A 12080-nucleotide genomic window follows, 5' to 3' on the forward strand; every position below is an offset into this window, starting at 1 on the left:
TTGGGAACCAGACCAAGTAGAGAGACCCTAAGATTAGTCAATGGATGGTCCACAAAGGGACCCGCCATCCTCCCTAAAGCTACTTCCTTTTCCAATTTCTGAACCGCGAGCACAACATTCTCTTTAACAGATTTCAAATTGTCAGACAATAACAAACAAACAGTAGACGCAACATTGTGAAATATAAAAACCATTCCTAAAACCGTCACTGAGGAACTCTGCTTCCTGCCTCTTGGGGTACTGATCTAACCATACCTGCATCGCGTGTACGCTCACTGGTGTTCTTCGGCAGGCTGGACACCCAAGGTTTTGCAGGCTGCTTATTTTTGAGGAAACACCGCAAAACCGAATGGAACCCTGTGCAGATAGAGCATTCATTCTGGAATTTGCATGAAGCAAAGAACCGGTAATGCCCTTAGTTGAATAACCAACATGCTCCTTTCGGATGCTCACCACTCCACTAGGAGCATGTCCCGATGAAGCGGCGGCGCCAGGAAAGGGGCACGCCGGTTTTTGTACCAAAATAAATTGCAACCAGACGTCTGTTGCCTTCGCCACCCGGCCAACGCTTAGTGACATCGCCAGCCGACACCTGAATTCTTCATCATAGCGCCACCAAACTGCGGCACGCTTGTTGGCGCTAAAGATCGTGTCCAGATAGACAAAGAGCTCACTACCTTTTTCAGGATACTTCTGACAAATAACATGAGCAAGCACTGCGAAACACTGCCACCAATTGCCGAAAGTGTTAGAGACTTTTGGCTTCTTCTCCGCACCCCCTCAAACATTCTCTCTTTATCAACTGTCACCATCTCCTCCGAGATTAATGACCATATATTCACATAATCATTCTTCCATATTTTTTATTTCGTTTTTTGGGACAAATTAGTCCCCAGCAGGGCAATAACCAAGGAAATTGAGTACCCAATCGTCAAACCGGAGACCACCGACTACCCTCCCCTCCGGATGTAGAAGCTGAGCTATTCTCTATACGGCTCAACACAGAATATAAGACTGACACTAAATCATTATTATTCGGACCACGGTAAGCTGATCTCCTGTCGATGGGCTGATTTTGGGGCGACAATTCACCGGAATGAAGTGAATGTCCAATGGTTCGCCGACTATCTCTTTCTCTGTGATGACGAGCTGACGGTAACTTCCTTTTATTATTACTGAACACTGCTAATATGTTTGCCATACATAAAGTAAATTAAATTAATGACCGTTTCTTCATAGTGCCAGATCTTCCTACAACAGTATGTATACCTATGTCCCAAAATATATAATAAAGTTGCAGTTTATTGTACAATCATTAAAGGATTTTTCCTAAAATCATAAATTATCACCAATTCACAGATTCCTGAACCCCTTGTTCCTCCTCACTGCTCGACTACAGTGAGGAGGACATTGAATGGAGTGGTGGTCAAGTATGTGCGCTGCCGCTTTTTTTCAAATTTTATGGGATTGGCGGAAACAGCCAAGGACAGCATCCGGCTGTTTTAGTCAATCTCATAGGCAGCGAATAGAGAGACGGACGCATGCTCGACCGCCGCTCCATTCAAGCTCCTCCTCGTTGCAGCGGTGCAGTGTGGTGGAATGGGTGGTTTGGGGCCCCCGTTCTCACGATTGGTGGGGTCCCAGTGGTGGGGCCCCCAGCGATCAGAAAATTATGACCTATCCTGTGGAAAGTAGATAATTAACCCCTTAAGGACGCAGCCTAGTTTGGGCCTTAAGGCTCAGAGCCCATTTTTTAAATCTGACATATTTCACTTTATGTGGTAATAACGTCGGAATGCTTAAACCTATCCAAGCAATTCTGAGACTGTTTTCTCGTGAGACATTGGGCTTTATGTTAATGGTAAAATTTGGTCGATATATTCAGTGTTTATTTGTGAAAAATTGCAAAATTTAGAGAAAAATTTGAAAAAATAGAATTTTTCCGAACTTGAATGCATGTGCTTGTAAAACAGATGGTTATACCAGCCAAAATAGTTACTAGTTCACATTTCCCATAAGTCTACTTTAGATATGCATAGTTTTTAGAACATTCTTTTATTTTTCTTGGACGTTACAAGGCTTAGAACATAAACTGCAATTTCTCATATTTTTAAGAAAATTTCAAAAGCCTTTTTTTTAAGGTACCTGTTCAGTTCTGAAGGGGCTTTGAGGGGCCCATGTATTAGAAACCCCCATAAAACACCCCATTTTAAAAACTAGACCCCTCAAAGTATTCAAAATAGCATTTAGAAAGTTTTTTAACCCTTCAGGCATTTCACAGGAATTAAAGCAAAGTGGAGGTGAAATTTGCAAACTTCATTTTTCTTGCTGAATTTAAATTTTATTCTATTTTTTTTCTGTAACAAAGAAGGTTTTACCAGAGAAACACTACTAAATATGTATTGTCCAGATTCTGCAGTTTTTAGAAATGTCCCACATGTGGCTCTAGTGCGCTCGTGGACTAAAACACAAGCCCCAGAATCAAAGAAGCACCTAGTGCATTTTGGTGCTTCTTTTTTATTAGCATATATTTTAGGTAGCATGCCAGGTTTGGAGATGTGTTGAGGTGCCAATACAGTTGGAATCCCCCAAATCTTACCCCATTTTGGAAACTGCACCCCTCAAGGAATTAATTTATGGTTATTGTTACCATTTTGACCCCATAGTTTTTTCACAGCGCGTATTTGAATTGGGCTGTGAAATTAAAAGAATGACAATTTTTCCAATAAGATGTCATTTTTGATCAGAATTTCTTATTTTCAAAGGGAATAAAATGCCCCATTTTGTTGCCCAATTTGTCCTGAGTGCGGCAATACCCCATTTGTGGTGATAAACTGCCGTTTGGGCCCATGGGAGGACTCAGAAGGGAAGGAGCGCTATGTGTTCTTAGGAGTCCAGATTTTGCTGAATTGGTTTTCGGGTGCCATGTCGCATTTGCAGAGCCTCAGAGGTATCAAAGCAATGAAAACCCACCAAAAGTGACCCCATTTTGGAAACAAAACCCGTCAAGGAATTTATTTATGGGTGTTGTGACCATTTAGACCCCACAGTTTTTTCACAGAACTTATTTGAATTGGGCTGCTAATTAAAAAAAAACTACTTTTTTCCAATAAGATGTAGTTTTGGCTCAAAATGTCTTATTTTCACAATGAATAAAATACCCCATTTTGTTGCCCAATTTGTCCTGAGTGCGGCAATACCCTATTTATGGTGATATACTGCTGTTTGGGCCCATGGGAGGGATCAGAAGGAAAGGAGCGCTAGTGTTCTTTGGAGCCCAGATTTTGCTGGATTGGTTTTCGGGTGCCATGTTGCATTTGCAGAGCCCCAGAGGTATCAAAGCAATGGAAACCCACCAGAAGTCACCCCATTTTGGAAACTACACCCCTCAAGGAATTTATTTATGGGTGTTGTGACCATTTAGACCCCACAGTTTTTTCACAGAATTTATTTGAATTAGGCTGTGAATTAAAAAAAATGTAATTTTTTCCAATAAGAGGTAGTTTTGGCTCAAAATTTCTTATTTTCACAAGGAATAAAATACCCCATTTTGTTGCCCAATTTATCCTGAGTGTGGCAATACCCTATTTGTGGTGATAAACTGCCGTTTGGGCCCATGGGAGGGCTCAGAAGGAAAGGACCACCATGTGGCCTACTGGGAATTTTCTGGTGCTAAGTCATGTGTGCAGAAGCCCCTGAGGTATCAGTACAGTTGAAACCCCCGAGAAGTGACCCCATTTTAAAAACGACACCCCGTAAGGAATTCATCTAGAGGTGTAGTGAGCATTTTGACCCCACAGGTATTGTGTAAAAGATAATGCGCAACAGATGGTGCAGAGTGAGATTTGCAATTTTCTATATATATGCCATGTCAGTGTCCGATATATTGTGCCCAGCATGTGCCACCGGAGACATACACCCCATAAACTGTAATGTGGGTTCTCCCGGGTACGGCAATACCCTACATGTGGCTGTTATTAGCTGCCTGAGTACATGGCAGGGCTCAGAAGGAAAGGACCACCATTTGGCCTACTGGAGCTTTTCTGGTGCTAAGTCTTGTACGCAGAAGCCCCTAAGGTACCGGTACAGTTGAAACCCCCGAGAAGTGACCCTGTTTTAAAATCTACACCCCTTAAGGCATTCATCTAGAGGTGTAGTGAGCATTTTGACCCAACATGTATTGTGTAAAAGATAATGTGCAGCAGTTGGTGCAGAGTGAAATTTGCAATTTTCTATACATATATGCCAATTCAGTGTCCGATATATTGTGCCCAACATGCGCCACCGGAGATATACACCTCATAAACTGTAATGTTGGTTCTCCCGGGTACGGCAATACCCTACATGTGGCTGTTATCAGTTGCCTGGGTACGCAGCAGGGCTCAGAGGGGAAAGATGAGGAGGGGTAAGCTGTGCGAAGTGGATCAGAGCGATTAAAACTGGGGTAAATTAAAATAAAGGGATGGATGATAAATTTTAAAACACTCTTTCATACAGAGCTCTGGTTTATTCGGGACACGTGTCACATTGGTATATTGTGTCCTTCCTGATCCCCCTCTTATAGCAGACTTTGCACCTCTTTTGACTTTTTCCCTTCTTGCCAGTTTGGGGAACTTCTCCTAAAAAGTGTTGCCCTGGTACGATGCGTGTGGCCCCGCTTCCAGAAGTACTGTAGGACTTCAGGACTTGATCTGACAAGTTCACCCCTCCCATGTACCTATTGTAGTCCAGGATGCAGTCTGGTTTGGGGGTCTCTGTACTGGTACCTCGTACAGGTACATGGGTACTGGTGTGGCATCTCCCTTGTCTTGTACTTGACACACAATATGTTGCTGCTAGAATGTGCCCTGCTCTCACCTCTTCTTGTTTGCCCAAGCAGAGTATTAGGGAGGCCTCTCAGATTTCTTCTAGCAGTGCCGCATGCCGCAGGACTTCTGGAAGCGAGGCAGTTGAAGAGTGGGACGCTGGTATAAAAATTATCCAGGTAGAGGTGGTGACCCTGGTCCAGCAGTGGGTGCACCAAATCCCACACAATTTTTGTATTAACTCCCAGTAAGGGGGGGCATTCTGGGGGCTGAAAACTGGTGTCCTTCCCTTTATATATCCTAAATTTGTAGGTATACCCTGATGCACTCTCGCACAGCTTATACATCTTCACGCCTTACCTTGCCCTCCTACCCGGCAGGTACTGGCGGAATTGAAGCCTCCCTTTAAAATGTACCAAGGACTCATCAATGGAAATACAATTCTCTGGGGTGTATGCTTGGGAAAACCGGGCACTGAAACGGTCTAATAGGGGTCTCCGTTTATACAAACGGTCAAAACTGGGGTCATCTCGGGGTGGGCACTGCTCATTATCAGTATAATGTAAGAAGCAAAGTATTGCCTCATTTTTATTTTATTTTTTAGTTTCCAGCTCAGTTCTGAAGTTGCTTTGAGGAGCCCATATATTAGACACCCTTATCAAACACCCCATTTCAGAAACTAGACCCCTCAAAGTATTCACAACAGCATTTAGAAAGTTTATTAACCCTTTAGGTGTTTCACAGGAATTTAGAGCAATGTAGAGGTGACATTTAATTAATTTAATTTAATTTATTAGGCACCATGTCCGGTTTGAAGAAGTCTTGTGGTGCTAAAACAGTGGAAACCCCCCAAAAGTGACCCCTTTTTGGAAACTAGAGACCTTGAGGAATTCATTGCAGTTTTCATGGGGTGCATGCAACTTTTTGATCAGTTTTTATTCTATTTTTAGGTGGCGTGGTGACTAAAAAACAGCAATTTTACTATTGTTTTTTATTCTATTTTTTTTACAGCGTTCACCGTGCGCTATAATTGACATATTCACTTTATTCTGCGGGGCGATACGATTACGGTGATACCAGATGTTTATAGTTTTATTTTATGTCTTATGGCGTTTGCACAATAAAATACATTTTGTAAAGTATAATTTACTTTTTGTGTTACCTTATTCTAAGAGCCATAACTGTTTTATTTTTCCATCAGGAAAGTCGTGCGAGGACTTATTTTTTGCGTAACGAACTGTAGTTTCGATCAGTACCATTTTTAGGTACATGCGACTTTTTGATCTCTTTTTATTCCATTTTTTGGGAGATGAAGTGACCAAACAATTGTGATTGTGGTACGGTTTATTATTATTTTTTTTTACGGCGTTCACCGCGTGGGATAAATAACGTGATCGTTTTGTAGTTCAGGCCGTTACGGACGCGGCGATACCAATTATGTATAGTTTATTTGTTTATTTATATATTTTTATTAATAATAAAGGACTGATAAGGGAAAAAGGGGGATTTTTACTTTTAGCACTTTTAAAACTTTTATTTTCTTATTTTTACACAACTTCTTTTTACTTTTTTACACTTTTTTTACTTTGTCCCACTAGGGGACATGAGGGCAGGAGGCTCTGATCGCTATTCTAATACACTGCACTACATACGTAGTGCAGTGTATTAGAGCTGTCAGCTGTTCGCTGACAGCAAGCATAGTGGGTCCTGACTTTCCGTCGATGGCGTAGCCAGAGTCCATTGTTAGGATTCTGGTTGCCATAGTAGCCGATGCAAAAAGCAAATAATTTTAGTTCAAAAGAGTTTTTGTTGTGCAAAAGTCGTAAATCATAAAAAACCTCTACATATGTGGTATCGCCGTAATCATACCGACCCATAGAATAAAGGTAATGTGTTATTTATGCCGCACAGTAAATTGTAGCCTTTGTAAAATATAAAGAGCTTAAAGAGGCTCTGTCACCAGATTTTGCAACCCCTATCTGCTATTGCAGCAGATCGGCGCTGCAATGTAGATTACAGTAACGTTTTTATTTTTAAAAAAACGAGCATTTTTGGCCAAGTTATGACCATTTTCGTATTTATGCAAATGAGGCTTGCAAAAGTACAACTGGGCGTGTTGAAAAGTAAAAGTACAACTGGGCGTGTATTATGTGCGTACATCGGGGCGTGTTTACTACTTTTACTAGCTGGGCTTTCTGATGAGAAGTATCATCCACTTCTCTTCAGAACGCCCAGCTTCTGGCAGTGCAGATCTGTGACGTCACTCACAGGTCCTGCATCGTGTCGGCACCAGAGGCTACAGATGATTCTGCAGCAGCATCAGCATTTGCAGGTAAGTAGCTACATGGTCTTACCTGCAAACGCCGATGCTGCTGCAGAATCATCTGTAGCCTCTGGTGCCGACACGATGCAGGACGTGTGAGTGACGTCACAGATCTGTACTGCCAGAAGCTGGGCGTTCTGAAGAGAAGTGGATGATACTTCTCATCAGAAAGCCCAGCTAGTAAAAGTAGTAAACACGCCCCGATGTACGCACCTAATGGCACGAACAAAAAATATGGTGAAATCCTGTTCCTTGTAAAACCCCCTCAAAAAAGAAGGGGGCACTCCCTCCGTCTGGAGAAAAAAAAGGTTCAACCTGCAGAGACGACAAGGCTTCTTTACTGTGAGAACTGTGAATCTATGGAATAGTCTACCACAGGAGCTGGTCACAGCAGGGACAGTAGATATATAATTTCCTAGAACAAAAAAATATTAGCTCCTATGTGTAGAAATTTTTACCTTCCCTTTTCCCATCCCTTGGTTGAACTTGATGGACATGTGTCTTTTTTCAACCATACAAACTATGTAACTATGTAACAGTGAATTTAAAACGCATAGAACAATGGCGGAATTTCAGGGTTTTTTTCTATTCCCCCTCAAAAAAAGTTAATAAAAGTTAATCAAAAAAGATGTACCCCAAAATTAAATTGAGAGTACAAGTAATCCGGCAAAAAACAAGTCCTCATACAGCTATGTCGACGGAAGAATAAAAAAGTTATAGCTCTTTGAATGCGACTATGGAAAAACGGAAAAAAAAAATAGCTTGGTCATTAGGGCCCAAAATAGGCTGGTCACTAATTGGTTAAAGTTTGTAGCAAACAGAGGTGAGCTAAGGAAAATGCTTTCTGGAATAATTATCCAGTAAAATGCAAAGTGAGCAAACTCCATCTGAGAAAACAAAGTTCACTTTAGTTAGAGATAATAACACGTGTTGCAAAGAAAACTGAAAAAAATACATTTGGACCGACAAAGCTCTGGGAGTTGAAAACCAAGGCAAGTGATTTCAAATTCATAAAATGTAAGGGAAATGTATTCTGAGAGCGAAAATAATTTGGCAGTGATTGTGGCATGGAATCTAAGCCACAACAACTTTGATATTGATGATGATGATGATGATGATGATATGTTTTTCCTATTATGTGTGTGTGTGTGTGTGTGTGTGTGTGTGTGTGTGCGTGTGCGTGTGCGTGTGCGTGTGCGTGTCTGTGTGTGTGTGTGTGTGTGTGTGTGTCTGTGTGTGTCTGTGTGTGTGTGTGTGTGTGTATTTATATATATACACACGACAATAGAAGCTTGTATCTTCTTATCACTAGGCTGCCTGCAATATTTCCTAATACATTAAATATTTATTAACAATGACATGCAAGATATTTAAAAAACATTTTAGGTTTGCCTTACTGTAATTGTGAAGTTTATAATCCATAATTTTATCTGGAAGGTTATTTCCTGGCTCCCAGTGCTTTCCTTCAGCCAGGTAAACTTAGCTGCTGAGCCAGTGTATTTATCATGTATGATAGAGTAAACAAGTTTAGATGGGTATTCCCAACCTAGACATTTATGCCATATCCACAGTATATGCCATAAATGTTTGATAGATGTCCACCCCTGTTTTGCCTGGTGCATCAACCACAAGCTGTCGATTCTAGGCGGGAAATAGTGGAGAGGGGGCTGTGGCTCTCTTCATTCTGTCTCCACCATCGCTCTCTCCACCAGCCTCCGCCTGGAATCTGTGGCCAGCGGCCGCTGCCCAAGGGAAAAAGTGGGTCGGGTGACCCATGTTCTCGATATAAGTGTGGTCCCCGCATCTACCAGACATTTATGGCATATACTGTGGGTAAGCCATAAATGTCTAAGTTGGTAATACCCCTTTAATGAATAATTACCTATAGCATGCATCTGTGTATAGTATTCCTTTTCTTTCTTTCTGTGATAAGAAAGGTGCATTTTAGGGTATGTGCGCACAGGGCGGATGAGCTGCAGATTTTTTATTGCGCTGCAGCTCAATAGTTAAAATGAATCAGTAGAACTACAAAAAGTCTCAGTGTAGCCCCGATTTTCCTTGTGGAAAATCCGCAGCGTAATACAGTAGCAGCATATTGGACGAGATTTCAAGAAATCTCATCCACACGCTGCGAAAAAAATATGCAGAATAGAAGTACGTAAATTGACTTGCAGTGCAGATTCTTAATTTGCAGCATGTCAATGTCTCTTGCGAAAATGCTGCTGATTTTCCGCACAAAAAATGGTCAGAAATGTTGCCGTTTTTGTACTGTGGGTGGACATGCTCTAAAACTGACAAATCTGACAAAAGACACAGAGGGATACTTTGCAAAACTATAATGCTGTCCAAGTGTATTTGGGAAACCAGGAGCTCTAAAAGTTCAGGGGCACAAGCCCCCAGACACTTCTTTAAAGGCTTGGAAATAGCTCAGTTCTATGTATGATAGTGTAAATCAAAGTAATGCAGTCACCAAATAATAGTCAAATACCAGTTCTACTCAGTGAAAAGTAAATACTATACAGTTATATCTAGTGGCTCACAGGTGATGTCTTCTCTGATTGTAGTCATTCACTTTCCCTTTTCTTCTCTATCCGGGTGCAGACCACCATGGCGATTTCTTACCACCACAAATTGTATGCCCCCAATATCCGCCTATGGGACCTCCCCAAAGTAATAATATCCCCTTTGTGGCCCCACAAATTTATAGTGCCTCTTTTGTACCCCCACAATGTAATAGTACATCTTCTGTACACCCACAAATAAATAGTGCCCCCCTCTGTATCACCCAATGTTTAACTCAAAAAGGGAAAATTGGTGCTGCCTGCAAGCTGGGACACTTGTTCCTGGCTGTGCGGCAGGCACTGACGCTGATGGGGTCCGCAGCCAGAAGCCACGTTTAAATGTAGACAATGTGCAGTGGCAGCAGCATGCTTTTGTACTGACTGTATGCTGGGTCACTTGCTTTTTCTCTGCTGCACACACTGAAGTCGGTGGGGTCCACAGCCGCCGTTATAGACATAAAAATGTGAAGCGTGACTTGCCACTGACTGCACTAATTGAAGACAGTAATCTCACAACAAACTCGCTGAGGATAGGAGGAGATAATGGGGGAGAAGTCAAGTTACGCACGCTGACGCACGTATTAAGCAGCAGTGCATTAGGGTCCATTCACACATTGCATATTAGGTGCGGTTAGAACTGCATCGAAAAACCTCATACGAAAACCATGTTTTTACCGCGATTTGGTGTATTTTTTTTATGCGGTTGCGTTTTTTATGCATATGGTTTTTCACTGCGAGTCTAACCAAATAACTGCACCTCAATCATAACGTGTGAATGGACCTTTAACCCCTTAAGGACGCAGCCTAGTTTTGGCCTTAAGGCTCAGAGCCCATTTTTCAAATCTGACATATTTCACTTTATGTGGTAATAACGTCGGAATGCTTAAACCTACCCAAGCAATTCTGAGATTGTTTTCTCGTGACACATTGGGCTTCATGTTCGTGGTAAAATTTGGTCGATATATTCAGTGTTTATTGGTGAAAAATTGCAAAATGTAGAGACAATTTTGAAAAAATTGCATTTTTCAGAATTTAAATGCATCTGCTTGTAAAACAGACGGTTATACCACCCAAAATAGTTACTAGTTCACATTTCCCATATGTCTACTTTGGATTGGCATCGTTTTTTGAACATTCTTTTATTTTTCTTGGACGTTACAAGGCTTAGAACATAAACAGCAATTTCTCATATTTTTAAGAAAATTTCAAAAGCCTTTTTTTTAAGGTACCTCTTGATTTCTGAAGTGGCTTTGTGGGGCCTATGTATTAGAAACCCTGATAAAACACCCCATTTTAAAAACTAGACCCCTCACAGTATTCAAAACAGCATTTAGAAAGTTTTTTAACCCTTCAGGCATTTCACAAGAATTAAAGCAAAGTGGAGGTGAAATTTGCAAATTTCATTTTTCTTGCTGAATTTCAATTGTATTCATTTTTTTTTCTGTAACACAGAAGGTTTTACCAGAGAAACACTACTAAATATGTATTGTCCAGATTCTGCAGTTTTTAGAAATGTCCCACATGTGGCCCTACTGCGTTCGTGGACTAAAACACAAGCCCTAGAAGCAAAGAAGCACCTAGTGCATTTTGAGGCCTCTTTTTTATTAGAATATATTATAGGCAGCATGCCAGGTTTGAAGAGGTGTTGAGGTGCCAAAACAGTAGGAATCCCCCAATAGTGACCCCATTTTGGAAACTACACCCCTCAAGGAATTCATTTATGGTTGTTGTTACCATTTTGACCGCACAGTTTTTTCACAGCACCTATTTCAATTGGGCTGTGACATTAAAAAAATTAATTTTTTTCCAATAAAATGTCATTTGTGATCAAAATTTCTTATTTTCACAGGGAACAAAATACCCCATTTTGTTGCCCAATTTCTCCTGAGTGCAGCAATACCCCATTTGTGGCAATAAACTGCCGTTTGGGCCCATGGGAAGCCTCAGAAGGGAAGGAGCGCTGTGTGTTCTTTAGAGTGCAGATTTTGCTGGATTGGTTTTCGGGTGCCATGTCGCATTTGCAGAGCCCCAGAGGTATCAAAGCAATGGAAACCCACCAGAAGTGACCCCATTTTGGAAACTACACCCCTCAAGGAATTCATTTATGGGTAATGTGACCATTTAGACCCCATAGTTTCTTCACAGAACTTATTTGAATTGGGCTGGGAATTAAAAAAATATATATTTTTTTCCAAAAATATGTCATTTTAGCTCAAAAATTCTTATTTTCACAAGAAATAAAATACTCAATTTTGTTGCCCAATTTGTCCTGAGTGCGGCATTACCCAATTTGTGGTGATAAACTGCCGTTTGGGCCCATGGGAGGGCTCAGAAGGAAAGGAATGCTGTGTGTTCTTTGGAGTCCAGATTTTGCTGGATTGGTTTTCGGGT

The 12080-nt window shown here is 41.3% G+C and overlaps 1 protein-coding gene across 2 annotated transcripts in view; it reads left to right on the forward strand.

Moving 5' to 3' along the window:
• DDC (dopa decarboxylase) overlaps positions 1-12080 on the forward strand; it is a 245101-nt gene that overhangs the window by 28458 nt on the left and 204563 nt on the right. Inside the window, exon 1 of one of the 2 annotated variants that reach the window (XM_075828538.1) lies at positions 8043-8120. The exons of the other annotated variant lie outside the window; for it this stretch is intronic. The gene's annotated coding sequence lies outside the window, so the exon portion shown is untranslated. Of the gene's footprint in view, positions 1-8042; positions 8121-12080 lie in introns of those variants that run through there. 2 annotated transcript variants of the gene reach the window in all.

This window comes from Rhinoderma darwinii, chromosome 5, assembly GCF_050947455.1.
Source record: "Rhinoderma darwinii isolate aRhiDar2 chromosome 5, aRhiDar2.hap1, whole genome shotgun sequence".
Classification (NCBI taxonomy): Eukaryota; Metazoa; Chordata; class Amphibia; order Anura; family Rhinodermatidae; genus Rhinoderma; species Rhinoderma darwinii.